This window comes from Lygodium microphyllum, chromosome 4 (genome assembly GCF_053477565.2).
Source record: "Lygodium microphyllum isolate KBCC chromosome 4, Lygodium_microphyllum_v1.1.10, whole genome shotgun sequence".
NCBI lineage: Eukaryota > Viridiplantae > Streptophyta > Polypodiopsida > Schizaeales > Lygodiaceae > Lygodium > Lygodium microphyllum.
The window spans coordinates 180,208,960-180,232,531 of record NC_141138.1 but is presented as its reverse complement, the minus strand read 5'-3'; positions in this window follow the sequence as shown (position 1 = coordinate 180,232,531).

Sequence of the window (23,572 nt, the reverse complement as noted above, 5' to 3'; positions counted from 1 at the left end):
ATCCTAAACACCTCATCACCTTTGGACTACATCCCCTCAAGAATTCCCACTCTTCCATTGAGACCTCTGTCCCTTCGCGAGACGCTACGGTCAAATCTCCATGCAACCATCGTGTTGACATGAACCGCGGCATCTCCTCCATGTCCTCGGGATATCGAATCAGTCAATGATATGTACTACGTCAGAATTCATTTCACACTTCCTCTCGATCTTGCCTAGCGATCTAGTACTTGGCGAGTCACGTCTCCATAGAGGCATGGTGCAACATACAAAAGCGATTCACCTTCTCCTCCATTGAGGCATCCATTCTTTTTTCTATCCCATTTCCAACCACCACATCTCCAATCAGTCTATCATTGTCCTTCAACGACCATAGCATTTCGTTATCTGGATCCATCATTGGTAGCCATTGTGAAACATGCACTAGCGCCTCAGACACCAACCAACCTTCAGCCATGCTACCTTTTGGCCGAGCTCTTTGTCACACAAAGCCTTTCGGGGTTTTCATGAAGCGCTCCAAGAAGAACATCCATCGCGTATGGACAGGTCTAGCAATCTCCACTTCATCTACAAGATGCACAAGAAGGTGGATTTGTATCGTGAGCATGCTGGTGAGCAGGTATTTCTCAAAGAGACACACTGTCTCCATACCTCCCCGCCTCACGAATTCAATAAAGGACGTCTTAATCTCCTTCTGTGAGATCCATTACACCAAATTTGATAACCTGTAAATGGCCCCGCATGTTTCTGGAGTAAGACATCCTGCGATCGTGATCGGTAGTACAAACTGCCACAAATGAGAAAGCATTATGAATAATGACTACACTCCAAATAGAAAAATGTGCACGCCAATTACAATCCATTCGTAGTACAAACCTGACATATCTTATGCCAGTCATGAGATTTTAGCCCTGATAATTGGTTGTCTTTAGAAAATGTAGACCTGAGAGAACGCATCATACCCATCGGAGTGCGGATAGACTTGAGCACAGAGGCCTATTCACTTGAGCACTCTCTGAATCCCAGAAAGTCATGCATCGTCCACATGACAATGGCTCGAATATTAGCTGACCCCGCTGACTATCACGCATGCTCATATCTTGCATGATGACCCCCACCTCCCACAAAATCTTAAGCTCATCGACTAATGGAGGAAGATACACGTCCATATTTTTGACTTTGTAGCAGCTGGGGATGAGTAAGCTAAGAATGAGATGTCCTTTCTTCGTAGAAATCCATGGAGGGATATTGTAGTTGACAAGGACTATAGGCCACACACTGTAAGAAGTTGAGCGCAGACTGAATGGGTTCACACCATCCATTGTGCAAGACCGAGCCGAAGATTCCTTGGCTCTCGGGCAAAGCTTGGGAAGGTAGAGTCAATGTGGCTCCATGCACGTAAATCTGCTGATATTCGTTGAACTCCATCCGTGGACCTATTCTGCGCATGCCACGTTGTCAAGCTCGCCATGACAGACATACGAAACATATGGTTTATGCGGGGGATAAGCGAAAAGTGTCTGAGAACTTTTTGAGGGATGGTTTGCCCTTGCAAGTCCTATCAATACCTGTGAGCACCACACTTTGGACATGTCTCCATAGTCTCATATTCTCCTCGAAACAGTATGCAATCGTTGATACATGCATGGATGTTGTTGTAGTCCATGCCAAGCTTTCGTAAAACATATCATGCATCATCATGAGACTCAAGCATGGTAATTGCATGTGGTAATATATGATATTTCAATAACCTGAAAAAAATCATAAACACCTTGAAAAAGCACAAATGTTTTTAATAATAGTGCCGAAAAAAAAATCAATGAAGCGTATGTACAAGGTACCTGAATAACTCTGTCACACTCGTATCGCTCCACCCGTATTTTGCTTGCAAACTTAAGAGTGCAAGCAGTGTCTTCAGACGAGATACTCGAAACCCATCATATAATGGTATGGATGCTTCCTCTCTAAGTGGATCAGAAGTCTTGACATCCATGGGAATCAATGCATCGATCATTGCCTCTATCTCAGGCTCCAATATTGTAGGTAGGTCTGGAAGGTTGCCTGTCTTCTCTGGCATTGACGATATAGATTGGCCTTGCAAGTGGTGGATTGGCTCATGCAGTCCATCCATCGCACATCCACGAACTCTTCTTATTGGCCGCAAAGGGTGCACTCCTCCTTGGGACGAGACATCACCTCTCTGGATAGAAAATTTGCCAGCGAGATCCAATCTTATTCTATATGGTATTCAATTAGCTTGCGAGTACAATGCATGATTGATATTAACTTTTCTTACCGTTTACTGAAAATTCGCAATCGCCTGATCAATGATCTCAGATTGAAACTCGCCAAATCGTCATACGTGTTCTATAGACAATTGACGTTTTCATCTAATTGCCAGCTTGCATTGAGAGCAAGGACATGGGACATGTTGATTAAGATACCCCTCGCGATCTTGAACAATAGGACCTTCATCGTTTTCCATTTTGTCTACGTTACAATAAACAATTTGTTTTTGTTATCATTCTTTTTTTTCTTAAATTTTTATCCTCTCCTTCCATCTCTCTCTTTTTTTTTTCTTTCTTAAATTGTTATCCTCTCCTTCCATCTCTCTCTCTTTTTCTACGTTACGACTACAACCAGGACCATGACCACGACCACAACCACAACCACGACGATGACCATGACCACGACGATGACTACGACCACAACCACGACCACGACCATGACCATGACCATGACCACGATGATGACTACGACTACGACTACGACCACGGCCACGGCCACGGCCAAGACCACAACCATGACTATGACTACGATGACCACAACCACGACCCACGACCATGACCATGACTACGACGACCACGACCACGACTACGACCATGACCATGACCACGACCGACCATGACCATGACTACGATAACCACGACCACAACTATGACCATGACCATGACCATAACCATAACCACGACCATGACTACGACTACGACCACGACCATGACTATGACCACGACCACGACCACGACCACGACCACGACCACGACCACGACCACCATGACTATGGGTAGGTTGCACTCACTAAGAATAGGATTGGCGATTCACCTCATCTTCTCTCCATCATGAATAGAATTATCCTTTACCATTTACAACTCACCCATCTTCTCTCCACACTATTGCACACTACGATCTCTATGAGGGCATGAGATTGGGATCTCCACAGATACCAAAGCATGATCTCTAGCTTGATGGTTACATATATACTACTACTACCATTGAATAAACCTTAAAATAGTTATTATGCTCAAATATATACTTGTTAGAGCATAAATTTGTTCCTAAGACTATTCTAAGGAAGAAAGAGGGTTAATGATAAAAGAGTGCCCTTCCTTGCAAGTGATTTTATATTAAATTTATTAATTAAAATTGATAGTTGAAGATGAGTTTCCTAAGAGATATTGTGGTAATGTTGTTTTAGTTTTGCGAAGCATATATATGAATGATGCTGTTTTAGTTTTCTATATTTGTCTTTTTAAGAAGAGATTGACTTTTATGGAATATCCAAAGTTATTTTTGGGATTACGTTATTAAAAATTAATGTTTTTCATGCTGATGGGCTGATTGCCTTCGTTGTATATTTGCGTGGTGGAGGCTAGGACAAGCCCCATGTATGAGAGGTCTCTTTGCAAGAAGAACATTATGCTAGGAGGCACAAGTGTGCTAGGGCTCTCTAGCCATATATCCCTTAGGTTTGTTGAGGATCAGCCTAACCCCTATGAGCCTAGGATGAGCTTATTGTAAGGTCCTATTTACTTTTCTCTCTTTCTCTCCCTCTCTCATTTCCTCTCCCTCCCTCAACCTAACCCTCTCTTTCTCTCTTTCCCTATTAGGTTTAATGATTTTTCTCTCTTTTTCTCTCTCCTCTCTATCTCATATTTCTTTTTCTCTCTCCTCTTCATCTCTCATTTCCCTTTCTCTCTTTCTCTCCCCCTCTCATTTCCTCTCCCTCCCTCACCCTGACCCTCTCTTTCTCTCTTTCTCTACTAGGTTTAATGATTTTTGTCTCTTTTTCTCTCTCCTCTCTCTCTCATTTTTTTCTCTCCTCTCCCTCTCTCATTTCCCTTTCTCTCTTTCTCTCCATCTCTCATTTCCTCTCCCTCCCTCACCCTGACCCTCTCTTTCTCTCTTTCCCTATTAGGTTTAATGATTTTTCTCTTTTTCTCTCTCCTCTCTCTCTCTCATTTCTTTTTCTCTCTCCTCTCCCTCTCTCATTTTCCTTTCTCTCTTTCTCTCCCTCTCTCATTTCCTCTCCCTCCCTAACCTTGACCCTCTCTTTCTCTCGTTCTCTATTAGATTTAATGATTTTTTTCTCTTTTTCTCTCCTCTCTCTCTCTCTCATTTTTTCTCTCTCCTATCCCTCTCTCATTTCCTCTCCCTCCCTCACCCTGACCCTCTCTTTCTCTCTTTCCCCATTAGGTTTAATAATTTCTCTCTCTTTTTCTCTCTCCTCTCTCTCTCTCTCATTTTTCTCTCTCCTCTCCCTCTCTCATTTCCTCTCCCTCCCTCTCCCTCCCCCTCTCCCTCTCTCTCTCATTTCCTCTCTCTCCCTCTCTCGTTTCCACTCCCTCCCTCTCCCTCCTCCCCTCTCTCTCTCCCTCCCTCTCCCTCTCTCATTTCCTCCCCCTCCCTCTCCCATTTCCTTCCTCTCTTTCTCTCTCTCTCTCCCTCCCTCTCCCTCTCTCATTTCCTCCCTCTCCCTCTCCTCTCTCATTTCCTCTCCCTCTCTCAATATACACAAATTATACAAAAAAAATAAAAAAGAGAGAGAATACACTCTCCCTCCCTCATTCTCTCATTTCATCCCCCTCTCTCTTCCATTTCCTCCCTCTTCCTCTCCCTCTCTTTCTCTCTCTCTCTCCCTCCTCTCCCTCTCTCATTCCCTCCCTCTCCCTCTCCCTCTCCCTCTCTTTCTCTCTCTCCCCCTCCCTCCCCCTCCCTATCCCATTTCCTCCCTCTCCCTCTCTTTGTCTCTCATTTCCTCTCCCTCTCTCAATATATATACACAAATTATATAAAAAAAAGTAAAAGAGAGAGAGAATGCACTCTCTCTCCCTCTCCCTCTCTCTCCCTCTCCCTCTCTTTCTCTTTCTCTCCCTCCCTCTCCCTCTCTCATTTCCTCCCCCTCCCTCTCCCTCTCTTTCTCTTTCTCTCCCTCCCTCTCCCTCTCCCCCTCTTTTTCTCTCATTTCCTCTCCCTCTCTCAATATACACAAATTAAACCCTAAACAAGTAAAAGAGAGAGAGAATGGACTCACCGTAAAGATTTGCAGGAGGGTTTGGCAGCTCCTCTTCGCGACGGCGGCTCCTCCTCTCCTTCGTGAACGGCGGTGGCGGCGGCAAGCCTTCTTCCTCTCCCTCTCTCACCCTCTATGAAAAATGGTCACTCTCTCTCTCTCGCTCTCCCTCTCGAAATGTTTTACGAATGTACGAAATGAAACACGCTCGGGTTTCGGCCCGCTTTTTTTTTCTCTATGGGGCGTCGCTATTTTCATCGCCATTAGCATCGCATTTGTAATGCTAATAGCAACGCAAATAGTGATGTCGTTGTTCCTACGTCACTACCTGCCATCGCTATTCCTGTGTTTCCTTGTAGTGTTCCTTAAAAAAATCATGGAGGAGCTAACAAAGTTGTATAAGATTTGCCATCACAAGTCCACTCCTTACTACCCCAGAGCCAATGGGCAACTTGAAGTCACCAATCACATCCTTTGCTCGATCTTGACAAGAACGATTGCCACACATCGTCGTGACTGGGAGGATCGAATTTCACAGGCCCCCTGGGCATACAAAACGTCCAATAAGGCAGCTACAGGACAGACCCCTTTACAGCTGGTGTATGGTACAGAAAACGTCTTCCCTGTTGAACTGGAATGGCCCTCTTTATGAGTGGCAGTTAGGAATGCTAGGGAGATAATGAGTCACTTCAATGCTACCTCCTGCACTTGGAATGTTTGGATGAGATTCGGAGGATGGCTCTACATTGCATGGAAACCACTCAAGTGCGATGCAAGGCCTATCATGACAGTTTCATCAAGCACAAGGAGTTCAAAGAAGGTGATCTTGTCCTAGCCGATGATTCAAGATTTGGCAAGTTTCCTGGCAAGCTTCAACAATGGTGGATGGGCCCGTACAAGGTACTTGCTGTTAGTCCTAATGGCTCTGTTCAGGTGCAGACCATTGATGCCTCTGATGATCCTTTTCTGATCAATGGCTATCGTCTGAAGAAGTACTTCCCTCCTTGGGAATCTTGACTATCACAATCAACCTACCCTCTCTCTTTTGGACATCGCACTGTCATTCTCTTCGTGCTTCTGATAGCCCTTATGACTCTCCTCATGAGGCAGTCTCATTCTACTATCCCCTCATAGATACCTCTCAACCCTACCTTGTTCTCTTCTCGTCTGATCCAACAACGGTGGCGAGGTTGGTCTTGACACATGGTATTTCTACCATTCTCTTTATTAACAAAAAAAAGACCAAAAAAAATTGTTATGGGAGAAAAGGAAGAAATTCCCTGTCATAACAGGTCTCGTTCCAAGAAAAGGTGGAAACACCCTTGGGACGGGAAGCTAACTGGGGAAAAGGTGGTAACACCCTACAGTTCAAGATAGCTGATTCATCAGTAGCACCTTTCTAGCAAGTAATTTAAAGCCACCTCCCTTGGTGCGCTGTCTCTGTAATATCAGTCTATCTGCCCTTCTTAACAGACCACCTTTCTTACAAATAATTGAAGTACGAGACTTATTAGCTACCTCCCTGGGTACGCCTTGTCTTCAATATCTTGATGACAACAACAACCAGCATGATCTTCATCACCAGCCCCTTGAGTGATGTGAGCTTTCATCCTAACAGGATGGGGACGTGCGTATGGGGGCTTCAGAGAGTGAGATAGAGGGCGAGGTGAGTGACCAGTCTTTCCCTTCAAATCAAATGAGAGGTGAGATGTATGAACGGAGTGTTGCACACACGGGTTGGGCCTCTCAATACACAACGCACGATCTATTTCTATGCACTGCAACATAAGGCTCCCTGGCCCTCCTTCTTGCACTATATGTTGGCACAAGGCGGGATGCACTGTTACACCATCTAATGTGCACAAGGCATACAACATCTACACAAGTGACAGTGAGGATTACATCAATGGGTTTGAGGAATGGGCTGCTCTCTGTATCTTTCAACAAAGCGTGAGATAGAGGGTGGGTTGAGTGTAATGGGTGTTTCTTCAATCAATTATTGAGAGACGAGGATTGAGGGATGTTATGACAATTGGCATCATGTACATTTCTGTTTCCATCTGCCCCCATGGGATTGGTCTTTGCCATCAGAGCAAGACACATCACTCTTTTCTGTACACGGTAGTGCAAGGCTCCCTAGCCTTCCTGCTTGCATCTATGCTAGATGGGGTTGGATGCATTGATGCACCATCAATTGTGCACCCTAGCATACTCCCTCTGCACCACCCCCTTGTCGATTCCTAAATCAGGTATGAGATTGGTGTTTCTATCAATATTAACTCAAGTGATGTAAGTTATGGGGTGAGTGACTGTTCTCTCATTCCATTTGAGTGCCCATGAGTTGAGTGACTATCCTTCGTCAATGACACCTACCCCGATGGGCTTTATCAACCAAGTACCTCCCTGGGTGCTGCTGCATGGTCCTTGCCATGCTGGGCTGAACGCTAGAGCGAGCCGTGGTACCTCCTGCAGCTAACTGCAACCCTTCTGTAGCAGTGACGGTTCCTTCGATCATACGTGAAACATGCCAAGTCTTTCTAACCTTCTCATTATGATTGCAAGTGTACGTCATGTTTTAAGTGTAGGGACGCTAAAGTCCAGTTGGTTGACGAGTCCTAGGATATGTTGCTGCATCTAACCCTGCAAATAACCCTGTCCGTTAAGGTTTTAAGTGTGGGGACGCGTCTCTACGTGTCTATGATGCATACCCCCTACCTATGCCTTACTTTAAATCTTGCATGTATGCCATGATCTGATTTTACCCTAATGGGGTCCCTTTCCCACCCACCCGTCCTTGTTCAACCCACCCTTGGGGCCGTTCCTTCTCTTTTTTCCTTTATCCTTTGTTGTGACGTTTTTCCATGTGAACACATCCTACATTCATTGAAACCCACATCCCACATTACAGGCCTATTCATCCCTTTGCCCTGACTATGCTTCAACCCCTGTTCCGGTTGACGGTTCTTGCATTATACTTTTTGATGCATTTCCCGTACATTAGCTGATTTTCCATGTGAATGCACATTTATTGCTTTCGAACAACAATCTGACACGACAGCCTTGTCCTCCATCTTGCCCCCTACAATTTTTCCTTTTTTGCTCCCTATCCTTCCGATGCACAGTTCATCCGCTATTAATTTTTGCACGTTTTCGGGCCATTTTAGTGCATATTTTTCACATTTTTCCATATGAACATACCCTATTTTCACCGAAATTCCAGTTTCATTTGACTTCTGTGTCCCGCTTTTCCACCCTCTTTCGACTGTTGGATTTTCCATTATTAATTTTTCAATATATTTTTTGTATCATTTTTGGTATTTTTCGCATGTGAATCCCTTCTAACTTCACCGGAAGTGCATCTTGACATGATGGCCCTATGCATCCACTTCCCGTGGACATTTTCTCTTTTTACTGTCCTTCATTTCACTGCTCGGTTCTTTCTGTATTCATTTTTTAGCCCATTGTCAGGTTCTTTTTTGGGTTTTTCCCATGCGACCGTGTTCTTTCTCAGTCGGCGGTACCATGTTTTTCTGTGATAGGTTTGTCGGGGGACACATTCTTTGGCACACTTTTCCTTCTTTCCGCCCTGCATTCCAGTGAGCGGATTTTCCAATATTCATTCGTGTATGTGTTTTTGGAGCCGTTTTTGTGTTTTTCCCATGTGAACACCCTGATTTTGCCTCGGCATCCATGTCGCAGTTTTCTGAAATCTTCCCCCCGTCTCCTGGCACATTTTTCATTTTTACAATCTTTCAATCCGGTGTATGGCCACCTGACAATCTCGAGCGTCGACTCCTGTAGGAGCATCATCCAAAGGAGCTTATGACTCATGTCACTTCGGATCCATACCTCTAAAAAAGGCAGATGCATGACCTCTTCATGGCACTTTCCATATCAAGTTTAGGACTATAGCAACCCCATGGTGGCTGATCCTGAAGTTCTAAAATGGTGAAGATTATGCAGGGTAGCACAAGTATGAAGGCACTAGTTTAGCTCACTCCACATATACTTAAGCTGATGTCACGTTGACGCAGCCACGCTTTGGGGACTTGATCGGAAAGCCCCATTCAATATAGGTTTCATAGACTATTGCAAAAAAAAAAAAAAGAAGCTTATCATCTTCTAACATGTTGAATGGGGATAAACTAGTAGGAAGGACGTGGGTTGACACATTTTGTGTCCCCTTCGACATCCTCAAGCTAGTATATGATGGAAGTCTCATGGATGCTAGGTTTTCAAACAAACAAATGAGACTTGAGCTCAAGCACGTCTTTGGATTTGATGGGATTTTATATGTGGTGATGATCATGTTGGTCTCCCCATGTTACTTTGCAAAGAGTCCACAACCCCTCCGTAGGCATACGCAAAGGGATTGCTTTTGTTTCCTATTTCATATATCATTACATTCCCATCATAGAGGAATTTGCTTACATGGTGCTATTCTTTTTCTCATAGTTCTTGATGATATGCCTTTTCTAACTCGATGGAATATGACTCCTATGCAACTCCATGTGACTTGTCTTTGTTTGGCGCTCTTGAGACATCAAATGATACTTTGATAGAGTCACGAGTCCCTATTCCTTTGTTGAGCTACCTTTCACAGTGTGACTTGTATAAAGAGTCCATTTCAATATTTAGATGGCTTCAAAAGTGGAAGTATCCAAAATTTTCGCTACTTTTATGCTTAAGTCCCCCATATTTGATAGACGCTCGGTTAATAAAGAGTTTGTTTGTCCTACATTGCTATCTTTGCACTCAAACACCAAATATTTTTGTGAAAACAACAACAAACACAACAAGCAACACACAAAAAAAAAAACAAAACACACACCAACCAAACACCCAAACCACACAAGGGACACCCAAACCAAAAACAAACAAATCATAATACTAACTTATTTTTAAATTTTTTAAAAAGCCTAAAAACCACCAAGAAAACCCAAAAAGAAGCCACCCCACAAAAAAAACACAAGAAAACAAAAACGAAAAACCCAAACAAAAAAAGAAAAAAAACAACAAAAAAATGAGAAAAAAAGCAAAACAACACCCACATGACCAATACCTGTTTTTTAAACAACAAAAACAAAACACCAAACCCAACCACCCTCACTAAACTAAAATCAAAGCACAAAAATAAAAATACAAGAGAAAAAAGACCATTAAAAATAAATAATAAAACAACTACTTACCTGTCGACACCCTCCTCCTCATGCGTGCCATCGTCATCATCCCTCCCACCATCTCCTCTCCCTCTCGCCTCCTCGTGCGTCTGCTCTTGTCTGCATCACCATCCTCCGTGCCCTGCCATCTCCTCTCCCTCTCACCTCCTCCTCCACTTGCTCTCCTTGCCATCACCATCATCCCTCCCGTCATCTCCTCTCCCTCTCCCCTCCTCCTCTGCATCACCATCCTCCTCGCCCCGCCATCTCCTCTCCCTCTCGCCTCCACCTATGCCTACTCTCCTTGCCATCGCCATCATCCCTCCCGCCATCTCCTCTCCCTTTCGCCTCCTCCTCTGCATCACCATCCTCCTTGCCCCGCCATCTCCTCTCCCTCTCGCCTCCTCCTCTTCATCACCATCCTCCCCGCCCTGCCATCTCCTCTCCCTCTTGCCTCCTCCTCTGCATCGACTCCTCTTCCTCCTTTGCATCACCGCCATCTCCTGTGCCCCACCGCTTCCGCCACCTTTGCCCCACCGCTTCTGCCACCTCTCGTCCCACCGCTTCCTCCTCCTCCTCTCGTCGCCTCCTCCTTCCTTCTCCCACACCTCCTCCAACCACTAACTACCCTGGTTAACTAACCTAACTAACCTAACCCTAGTTTAACTAACCTATCCCTAGTTACACTAACCTACCCTAGTTACACTAATCTATCCTAGTTACACTAACCTAACCTCAGTTCACCCCCCTTCTAGTCCCCTTTCCCATCATCCCCACCCGCCGTCACCCCCATTTCTTATGGGTCCCTACACCACTCTACCCCCACCCTCCACACGCAGGTCTCTTGCTGCCCGGTGGTTCCGTGTGTGTGTGTTTGCATGGGTGCCATGGCTTATTCGCATGATCGGGAGTTGCGAACAAGTGTTCGCGCGCGAGGACGCATGTTTGGTCTTATCCGTGCAATGGTGCGTGCCGTCTTCGAGCACACACAGCTCTTCATACATAGCCCAGATATCTCCTTTGATTTTCCACAAACCTGCGAAAAATACTTAAAAATACCTAAAAATACTTAAAAATATTTTAAAATCATAAAAATTCAATTAAAAATAAAAATTTATTGAAATTTTCCTTACTAAAATGGGTAATTTTTTTGTTGATCTTGTTGATTATAATACAGAGAATTAATCACAAAAAATTAACAAAATTTGCAATCCTATTTAAAATTCACTAAACATTGAGAACAATTCATTAAAAATCCCTAAAAATTAAAATTAAATTCAACAAAACGACAAAAATTTCTATCAATGCATTTGAATACTTTTGGAATATTTTCTAAGCTGGCAAAAGCCTTGGCACATGATCATCCTATTATTTTTGGGCCCAAACCATAAAGTTTTAATCTAAATTCATTTTAAATTCCAAAAATAAGTTGCCAAATTAAAAAAAATTAAAAAATATACAAATCTATTGTTGAAGCCTGATGGTTTCATTCTCAATTAGGTTTGATTGATACCCTAATAAATCAAACATTTAAAAATATATATATACATAAACAAAAAAGAAAAAGAAAAAAACACACCTTAACTATAATTTTTTTAAAAATAAATAATAATATGACCCAAACATTAATCAACATTACCTAAACCAAATGTGATCCCACTAACATTTCCTTGATATTTATTTTGTTATTTTTTAAAATAATAAGGTGTTTTATTCTTTTCAGTGAGTGGTTTTTACTTTTTTGTTGGATTCCTTGCATTTGGGACTACTCAGTGCGCCCTCAGTCTCTTGTATACACACCCCTACCATGTATATATTTTTCGTGCTTTATTTATTTTGGTTATCCCTTAACCACAGTTAATTATTAAAATGAACTTTATTCACCCACTTTTTTACGCACACTCGTGCCAAACACACATTTTTCTAATAAATTAATATCAACATGCCGTTCACTTTGCACGTGCTACATGCGCTTCAGAGACACTTTAATTTTAAATAAAAACGAACCAACCATCACAAAAATGCACGCGTTGAAAAAGAATAGCGCTTCAGACACATTAAATTTTCAATCAATGAATATGCATTTAGAGACCCAAGTCTGGGGATCGCAGTCCAGGTTTCGTTAAAAGGACCGTTTCACATTAATGAATTGTAACTAACAATTAAAAAATGAACCGCCATTTTCTTATTAAGATTTACAACCTAATAAATTTTCAACCATTGTTAATAATTTATTAAAATGAACCCTTCACTAAAATCATTCCTCTCCCTGCACTTTTTTTAAATTTTTAATAAATACACTTCATGGGATGGGTATGTATAGTCCTTTAAGCTGCCATTGTTTATCAAAGTTCTGGTTATGTCCTGATTAGGTTTTTGAGGTATTATGTTTTGATTGTGTGATACGATTACGGGTGCGGTCTATAGTTTTCTTTTTTTTACTGATTACAGGGTCTTGGGTGCCTGCTTGTTGCATAGCATGAAGCTTTCAGTCGCATATGTGTAAGGGTCATGCCGAATTTTTTCTAGGATGTGGGTTGTTTGGGGTGGTCAATTGGTTAGTTATGTCTGTGTGTAAAGAGGTCCTCAATGTCAAGAAGGTGATTAACACTTCAGGAGTGTCTTTCTTAATGATCATTGATCCTCTCTGGAAGCTAGTTTGCCAATTTCTCCAAGATAGGCTCATGCCTGCCAAGACACCACCTCACTATTTGTCAAAGGAGCTCTTCAAAGCTTCCAGGATGGTGTTAAAAGGGGTTGCCATTGACTGGAGTACTTACCTTCTTATGAAGGTGGACCAACATTTTTTCAAAGTGACTAGAGGGAATGCTACCAATGTAACCTATATATGGTTCATATTTATATGCTTTCTTGACAAATTCAGGCCTTATGAAGGGTATGCTATCCCCTCCTCCATCTGATCTAGTACCTCCCCCTCCACCTTCAGAAGATTCAGAACCCATTGACATAAGAGGATCTTGATTCCCCTCCTCCATTGGTCATTTAGCGGAAGCGCTTGAAGCGTGTAGTAGAGAAAGTTCCACCAATCATTCCTTCTGTAACAGTTTCTACTACCTCTGGAAGTGACCTCCCTACCTACCTCACATGCAACAACTTATTCAGGGCACATCGAGAGGGTTGTTTGGAAATATCAGTTCCTTCGCTGAACAATTTAGTGTCAGGGGATGCCATTCCTTTCCTTTTTAACGACATCTAGAGTTCTATTGAACTCTCAGTGATTGCTTGTGTTCAACAGTTATATGCTTCTTTCTATGAAGAATTGATGCAATCCAAAGTCCAGATGCATAAGGCAACCACAAAGTTAGCCTCTACTAAAGACACTCTTTCCGATCTACTTAAGTAGATGGAGCAGCAGACATAAATGATTGAGACCCAGAGAGAAGCAATATCTTCTTTGAAAATTCAGTTAGCAGAGGCTGAGTTAGAGGTCACTAGAGTTTCAAAAGAGAAAGAGAAAATGTCTAAAGAAGCTCAAGAGTTTAAGACTCTTCTAGATACGAAACTATCAGCTTTGCACACTGCTCACAATACATTGGAATCCCAAGCTTTTCAGATTAAACAGTTGAAGGACCAACTGGCGCAGTCACGGTCCATTCCTCCAAGTCCCAGTGTTTCTATGATTCCTTCTATATCTCAGTAGGACTTGGTAGTTCTCTAGAGACAGGCAACATTATGTTCATTGTTTCAAGATAAAGTGAAAATATTGCAATCCAAGATGGATTTATTATGGTCTACATTTGAGCACTTTCACGAGTATGTTCCTCTCGACCATTCCTTTTTTGTCCACTATCAGCTGCTCTGATTTGTTGATAGAAGTTATCCGTATGGTCTTTGAAGATTCTATGACAACGGATACCATATTGTTGTCTTATATGTATCTACGAGGTGATCTGTTAATTTTAGATGATGTAGATCTGGCTTGGTATGTTGGGGATGTGGTCTTACAAGCTGCCTTGTATGTGAACCATTTGGAGTTGAGGATAGATGACATGTTTCAGTGCTATTCTTCTAAAGTGGCTACTTGCCCTGACACTTTATGGCATTCAATGATTGATTCTGTAGTCTTGAACCAATGCCAGAATACAGCTTCTATTTATGTGCAGAGCACTAACCAGCTGAGGGTGGATCTCCTAGCTTATCTTTCCAAGAACCATCCTTTTGATTCATCCTTCTTTGATGCCTACCATCAACGATCTATTTTAGGTCCCTCTGTTCCTAGCTTATTGTACTATCAACAAATGGCCCATCGCTATGATGCCTATTTTTTCCTTTATCAATCCAACTCAGTAGCTATCTTACCTCTCCTTTTTCAACCTCAGGGTTTTTCTCAAATTCCAATCTTTACCTATTGTTCTTTCATTAAAGATCGCGTCTTTTCCCCTTCTTTGTCATGCCCTTCTCCATCTATCCATATACCTTCTACTTTTCCTACTTATCAATTGACACCTTTCCTAACTGGTTCGCTTAAATTTTCAGCCACTCCTTTAGCTTATTCCTCATTTTATGATTTTGCCTACCCATCTCTTCATCCTCTTTTACTTATTCCACTTCCATCTCCTACCACTTCTATTTCTCAACCCCCTCAGTTGGTTAGTGGATACGAAGGATTTGATCAACAGATTCCGAGAAGAAGAGGATGGAGCTCAACTGATTCTCTCACGGGACCACATATTAATTGACCATTAATTCCAGGGGACTAGACAACTGCTAGTCAAGCATACCAAAATTACCTCCATTTTTCTCAACAATATTCACAATCTCTAGATCCTTCAATGAGATTGACAACCGATTTTGCTTGGTACTTAGCATATATGCATAGGCATTCCCATAACGATCAAAAGGCCATTCCAAAGCTTTGTATGAATGTCAATGTGAATATTGATTCCCAACAACTGGATGTTCTATATTTTCATGCCCTTTGTCTACCTAGCAGATATTTTGTTTTGATAGAATGGATGTGCTGCCTTCAATTCTTTCAAAATCCTCCAAAATCTTTTGTAGATGAGTCTTTATCCCTGAATCGCTTTTGTAATCATCAAGCTTTTAAGAGGGATCATCTTCATTGATACCCTTGGATGTATCTTCTATGCTTCTTAATGAGACATCTTTTAGAGGTGCCATTCAGATGGTTGTGTTTGTGTTTGTGTTGTAATAATTTGTATGTGATGAGTTCGTACTGGTTGAATAATTTGTTTGAGAGCTCTCTTTTCAACTATTGATGGTGGATGGAAAGCCTACGATGGAAAAGAACCTCTTATATCCTTTACAAATTTGTTATGAATTTTTATTTTTTATCAGATGTGTTAATGAATAACGAAGTTTTCCTTTAGTAGTATTCTTTTCTAGAGATATAGGTGATAAGTTGGAGTCGTGATTGAGTGATTGTTGAAGATACTACATAAGATCGAATTGAGCTCTTTACCGAACTTATATTCTTATTTTCCTTAGGTCGCGAGGACACTTCCTTTCTAAGTGTGGGGATATGTTGAGAGTGAAAAAAGGTTGAATTTTTTACTATTTTTTGTTATTTTTGAGGTCTGAATGGTTGATTTTTTATGGATTTAGAGTGATGTATGGTTGTTAATGGAAGTGTTTGAGAACTTTTTGGATGATATTTATTATATTTTGGAATTTCATGATGATTTTTAGTAGAAATACAAAGCTTTGTGATGTTCTAATAGGTTCTATTGAGGTTCTAATTGATTCTGATACCTTCTGTATAGCCTCTGTTTTGTTCTAATTTTCTTCTATATGAAGCATGGATTGATGTTGATGAAGATTTAAATCTTTTGAAAGCTTATTGAATAGTTTGGAATGGTTTTAGTATGAGTTATGAGGATTTGATGTTCTCTGATGACCTTCTATAACCCTTTGTAAACCTTATGTAGAGCCTCTGTCTCTGTTCTGTCTCTGATCTGTTCCTATTCTGTTCTGTTCTGTAGATCTTCTATAAGTGTTCTATAGAATGTATGTGTGACTTTGGAAAAGTTTTCTAACTTTTGAAAAGGATGAATCTAAGTTCAAAAGAGCTAAAACAAATAGAAGAAGCAACTGTTGAAGACTAAAGAGAAGACTGAAGTGATAGAGACAAAAGTGAGATATGAAGAGACATTGTAGTGGCTCTGGTGCCTCTTTGACATAGACACACCTCTTGGGAGGTGTATCCATGACCTAAGAAGGATTATTAAGAGTCATTATTGAGTATTGTAGTGAGGAGATGATGTATTATTGAGAGAGAGAGCCAGAGATAGCCAATTTTATCAAAACGGTGTATCTTTCTATGAGAGATTGAGAAATAAAACTATGAAGACCTTGAAGATGAATACTATGTGATTGATTTCCATACAAAAATGGTGTTATCTTTTATATTCTTTGTTCTATTCATGGATTCTATGAAGATGTTGAAGATTATGGTTCATTTTAATATCAAATTCGTGGGAGATATCTACTATGATGATGCGTGAAGAATTGCTGTTTTCTTTGTTTTACTCATTGAAAGAATGAAATAAAAGCTTGTTGATGTGACAAGATAGATTTTCTTGCAGTAGAATCCCCTTTTCCTTGGTGTCTCTCTTGGGGCTTTAGTAGTGTTATCTAAGAGTCACTTTACGAGAAGATCACTCAAGGACTTGTTGGACCTTGTTGAGCTCTATCTCTTGGCGTAGCCTGTGAGCATGTTGCTTCTAGTTGTAGCTGGCTATGTGTTACATGGCAACTCTTCCTAGCCTCCTATCCTCCTCAAGATTGGCTATGATTTTATCTGAGAATCATTTGTGGTGCACTATTTTCATTTGATGATCGTATTGTGATATGAGTTGTTGTCAATTGAAAAATCTCCAATTATTCAAGGTATTGGTTGCTTGTGTTCATATTCTAGTAGTTGCCATGTTGGCAATCTCTTGAACGACCAAGTGTCAATGAGGGTGATTAGGTCGGCTAAGGATGCATCTCTAATTGTGGTTCATTCATTTCTTCACTCAATTAATAGGTGGTTTCACTTCTCAGTGTTGGGTTTCTTGGTTTTTTTTTGTGGTCCTCTAGGGGTTTTGTAAGTCCTCCTACTAGTGGGTTTGTTTCTGAGCTTAATTCCCCTTAAGTGTGTTCCTTCTGTTAATTAAATCACTTCGCAAGGTGAGCTGTGCACAATCAAGCTTTCAACTTTTTTTATGCATCTAAGTGCTGACAATGCAATGTGCTATCTTCAATGAAATCATTCACACACACACCTTGCCAATCAATTCCGTACATGTGCACCTCTTTTATGTGAGTTGCGATCACACTTGGCAGCCAATTTTGATCCTCTATGGGGTCCTGATGGGTGGTCCATCCAAGCAGTCAAATAGTGTCTCTATTGGGAAGTAAACTGCAAGTGATCGGCTCATTTGGTCAATTTTGGGCTTGTTGGGATAAATTATGGTGTTGGTCAACTCTATGGTCACACTTGCAAGTCTAGGATCTAGTTAGGGTCACCCCATAATTAGCTCAAAACCTTTGGCATGTTTGGGGGGGTCTAGATGGTCCCTCAAAATGTGTTCTGAGTCAGGTTATCTACAAATTGGGACGTTTGGATTATAGGTTTTTGTCCATATGAGTCCCAAAATCAATTGTACAAGTGGTCGATTTGGTCTGTTTGAGTAGCAGGGTCCTGACTTAGATAGGGATGCCCATTTGAGTCAGAGTGGTTGTATCCGAGTAAACAATTGGGCCGTTTGAGGTCATCCAAGTGAGAGCTATTTGAGGGGACTTTTAGGTGTCCGAGTGGATAGACTTGGTTGTCCAAGTAGAACTGTCCAATTTCAAGGCAAGATCAGTTGTTCAAGAGAAAAAAAGTGATTCAAGCGTTCGAGGGGGCATGACCATTTGAGGATTGGGGCACCATTCGAGTGGCAAGAAAATACACCAAACAACGAAAGATGATGACAAATGACTCAATAAATCACAAGTGCACCCAACGATGAACTTGTCTTTATTCTTTAATCAACAAGGAAGGTTCTGAGCATACCTAGAATCACCAAGAGTGACGATATGATAGATTTTTGCTGTTGTTGCTCTCTTTACCTACTACTCTCTCCTGACCTACCGCTATCTCTCTCAATCTCTCACATGCTAAAATGAGCTCTTCCCCTTCTTTCTCTTGTTTTAATGCTCTCTCTTTCTTCCCTTACTCTCTATTTTCCTTCTAAGATATTCAAAATCTATTTTCTTTTCTTCCCTACTTCTTGGTTGTTACATAAACTTATCCTTTCTTTCTTTTTCCTTATTTTCTCAACCTTAATGCATCCTACTAATGAAAAAAACAATACTGCTGATCTTAATAACATTTCTAAATCTTTCAAATCCTAAACTATATGGCAAGGGAGATCGAATACCTTTTGACTCCCTCGCTTTACCTACACCGAGCGCCATTTTAGAGACAAACTCTTGCTCCATCACTCGATTTGGAGTTCACAAGTACTCAAGATTGAATGTGTTGGTCCCAGCAATAAAATTGAAATTTCATCTCTATCATTAGCAACCGTCGAGACCCTATGGACCACTTATCAAGTCAAGCATTTCAAGTGAGTGGCAATGGCTACCTCTCACATAGCGGAGCTCACTCCTCGGGTAAGTTATTGATGAATATATGTGTGCATCACATGAATTCAAGATAAGGTTTTTTTAAAATACCATTTTTATACATTTTTTACATACAGAAGGGTGTAATATAAAGGGGTTATTTACATATTGAATAGAAAATGGTGATGTTTTATTCAAGAAAAATTCACAGATAAGGATATTTATAAATAGGCCTTGAACGCACGTGATGTAGAGTATATACATATTGTAACTTCCCCGAGGCTCGCTCTCACACAAGAATATAGTGAGCTTACCATTGAATCTGATCATTGTAGTCCCCTTCCTTGAATCCTTTAATGGCTCCATGATTCAAGGTGCTAGCTCACAAGCAAGCTCCATCTCCATGCTCCTAGCTCCAACCTCCATAGCCGTATGCATGAAAAAAGAGAAGAGAAAAAGGAGAAGATTAGGAGAGAGAAGAAGAGCTTCTCTAGGTCTCTCATTCTCACATGCTCATACTCCCCCTCTCTCACACACTCTCTCTCCCTCTCTCATGCACAAGCAGGAAGCAAGCACAATAACAAGAGGAGAGCTTGTTTGCACACACACCAATAATGAACTTAACCATTAACTTTTTGGCTTTTATACATGCCATTATCCCCTTGGATACCCAATCCATTTCCATGACTAGTCATTTCGTATTGGTCCTCTTTTCACTCTTTTCCTATTATTTCCTATTCTTATGGCTCCTTTATATGCATCTTTTCATTTACAAGTTGCACAAGAGGGAGCCTAGTGCCCTTTTACAAAGGACTGGAATGTGTTTTATCTCTTGTGTGCCATGTTCTTGATTTTAAAAATTTTCTTGCTTCTTGGTTTTCTTTTTCCATCTAGCACTCTTCTTATGCTCCTTAAGACTTCTTTGCACCTTGTGTCATTCCCAAGGTTAATTAGGGGCTACAAGAGATCGGCGGGTCTGAGCATGCTATCCTTTTTTCTTAAATGAAGGATTATTAGTAAACAATCTAATCTAGATAGAATAGAATTAGAAATGACATATTTATACAATCATTGCTTAAGGATTGATGGAAAGGATCTATTAAATCTTCTTGTAGAGACACTAAGGCCTAGAGAGGATTCTTCGAAAAGGATCTTAACCAAAACCCTAGAATAAGTGAAATCATTTAAGGTCTCTAAATTCCTTTGCTCATCCTACTTTTTAAAAGATAGATTAGCAAGTAAGATATTCTATATCTCGATAAGTTAAGATCTTATTAATGCAAGTTTTGTTCTTATGAGATTAACAAAGAAACCCTAACATGAGTTGGTTATTCACTTTGCAATCAAGTTGATCTAAGATGAGGTGTTTGCAAGTCAAACACTAACAGATTATAAAAGTAATTAATGACCTAGAACGTTGAAAATTCCTAAGCTGATTGTATGTCTTAAAAACATCCAAATGATCGGTAATGGCATCTCTTTCATGAACTTCTGTATGAAGAGAGAAGTGTGAGGGATGATAATCTTGCCATGTGACTAGATAAGGACATTTTTGAGTTGAGATTGGGAGTTTTCATCCATTACCCCATGCTATAAATTTTGAAATATGTGATTAAAGTCCTCATTCAGCAAATAGGACTCATGATGCTCCTCAATCTAATCACTGTGCAACTCTAAAATGGAAGACACTCTACATGTCTATATCTGTGATAGTGAATCGGCCACTATATTGTCATTGTCCCTAGTGTGGAGATGTCAAAATCATAATTTTGCAAAGTTTCCACCCATCTCCTCTGCTTAGGAGTTAAAGTAAATTGGGCATGATCTATAGTGTACTTATCACCATATTTAAAACATAAGTCCTTTTCTTTCCACTCCTTCACAATATCTAGGGAGATGAATTTTTTACCACTTGGACCATTGAGGGTTGATGGAGTTCAAGACCCATTTTCAGCATATTTACCCTCATTATTAGAGCCAAGTGTTATCCAAAAAGTACCCTATTTTCTTTTGGTATGAAAGGGGGTATAAGTAGGTATTTTAGGGCTACTATTAGGCATGGATTTGCTTCTAAAAGCACCCCTACAAAGGCATGATCTCAATGGAATATGGAGTTGTCCAAAACCTTGGTGAAAAATTTGAATTTTTACAGTACTTCCTTGCATATCTTTTAGCCAATTCAATTGCATCGAATAACATGGAAGGCTTTTGAGCCATCACATCAGCCGGCAAGCTAGACTATAACCCATAGATGTACTTCTGCAATTTTGCATCATCACTAATGCTATCAATATGTATGGTCAAGTTCATGAACTAATTTGTATACTCTCGCACTATGAGATTATGTTGGTCAAGCTGATACCATTGTCTTGCCAACCCCTCTTTTTCCATTAGGGATACAAAGACTTGAATCATATGCATCCTAAAGTCTTTCCAATCAATGAACTCACAATTTTCACGGCAGCCGATGTAATGCCACCGTGTGTGGGAGAACCCCTCTAGATATAGAGAGGCAAAGAGAATTTTTTGACCATCAATGTTACATGGGGAAATATTGAAATCTCTCTAGTTTGGAGGCCCATTCTTCCAAGTTTGATGGGGATGGTGATTGCCCATTGTACTTTGTAAGAATGATCTTCTCACGGAGCTCATTGGAGTCTTGCTATCCATGATTGCCTTGCTATCCATTTATACTATGCTTTCCATATATACCATACTCTCCATACATGCCATGTTGTGCATTAAATCTATGTTTCCCCTAATAACCATGGGACCCACTGTCCGTAAAATGGGAGTAACTTGTAGTAAGAAACTATGATTGAGCAATTATTTATTTATGTCAAAGGGAAAAAATCCCTCTTCAAGTTGAGCTATGAAGCTTTGTGAAAAAAAATCATCATAGAATTCTACATTGAACCTTTGTACCTATCCTAGAGCAGCAGGTCCATATAGTGACCTCAGTGAACAAAAATGGCCATATCTTTTAGACCATAGCTTTGATTGGTGATATTTTTTATTCAAATTAAAGGGTAAGATGTTCTCTTTGAGATGAGCAATAGGGTTCACTCCTAGATGTAAGACAAAATTTATTACAATAAGATTTTTGTGACTATCCGTGAATATCTGCAACTAAAACACTACTTGTCTTGATTCAAACATGTAATCTATGAGTGACTCATGGACTGAGGGGCCTAAGCATCATAGTTATCAACATTCATAGCATATTGAGTATGATTCAAAGTAAATTTAGGTATTATTTTTCTCTACTATGATTGCAAATGAAGGCCTTAGTGTCATGCATCTTCTATTGAATGCATACATGTCAAGTGCCATATAGGGGTGGCTTGATCAATGAAAGTGCATCATGTCAGGGGGGGTATCTCATCAAGAGTGGTGTGATCAAGGAGTGTATCTAGCCCTACATACAAGTATTGGGCTCCAAATCATTGGGAGGTGGGAAAAGTTCCCTACCGGCTACGTTGGCACTCTAATGGGTGCAATCTTCAAGAGTTTGGTGCTTGGACTGATGGAGGGGGGCTCTGGTGCTTGATCCCTAGCTTGCTCGTTGAGAATTGAAAGCCTCAAGTGAAGCTTTCATGGTTGCCCATGAGAGATTTTTACACGTTGAGCTCCATGTCTTCAATCCAGGTGAATGTGTCCAAGAAGCTTTCATGGTTGTCCATGAGAGATCTTTACACATTGAGCTCCATGTCTTCAATCCAGGTGAATGTGTCCAAGAATGGTTGAAGGGGCTCCTGAGGATTGAGATTGAAGAGGTTTTGGAGAATTTGAGAGCTTAAACTAAGCTTTAATGGCCACCCAAAATACTTCATTGTTGTGCACTAGGGTTTTTAGCTTGTGGGAGCTTAAAAGTTGGAGGAGAGAACCCAAGATCTTGATCAAGAGTCCCAATCAATTGGTTGCTCCAAGACTAAGGAATTCAAGGGAGAGGTTGATCACAATTGATGAGAGAAAGGAGAGGAACAGATCAAGTTGCGTGAATTGCATCGAAAAATGTAGGGGAGGGGGTTGTGTGGAAGCCACACATAAGCTAATGAGCTCAAATCACACTGCTCACTGGCAAGCTGGTGATGCTTAGAATCCACCTCGGGTTGTCTTGGATGTTCTAGAGAAGTGGGGGTGAAGATCTTGAGAGTTCTTGGGCAAGGCAACCATGGTAGTTGTGAAAAGGAAGAGAGAGGGAAGGGCTGGGAAAAAAGTAATTGAGGTTGTTCTCCTCTAACTCTTGAGCCTCCAACTTTGTCTTGGAACCTGTAAAAGTTGCATAGAAAAGAGTGACAACCTACTAAATTAACCATTTTACCTGCAAATATGTCAGAGGATTTAGGCATAGCTCTTGCTTGTCTTTAAGAAAGTTATCACTAATAACTACAGTCCTCATTGTACTTATACATGTTGCCTAAGTAATTAGGGTTTTTAGATTTGAAAAGAAAGCTAGATAGAGAAAAAGAAAAGGGGAAAAGGACCAAAGCCTAAAGCTCTAATAGCACTTGTAATGAATGAGGTTGGGAGGAGAGAGGAGAAT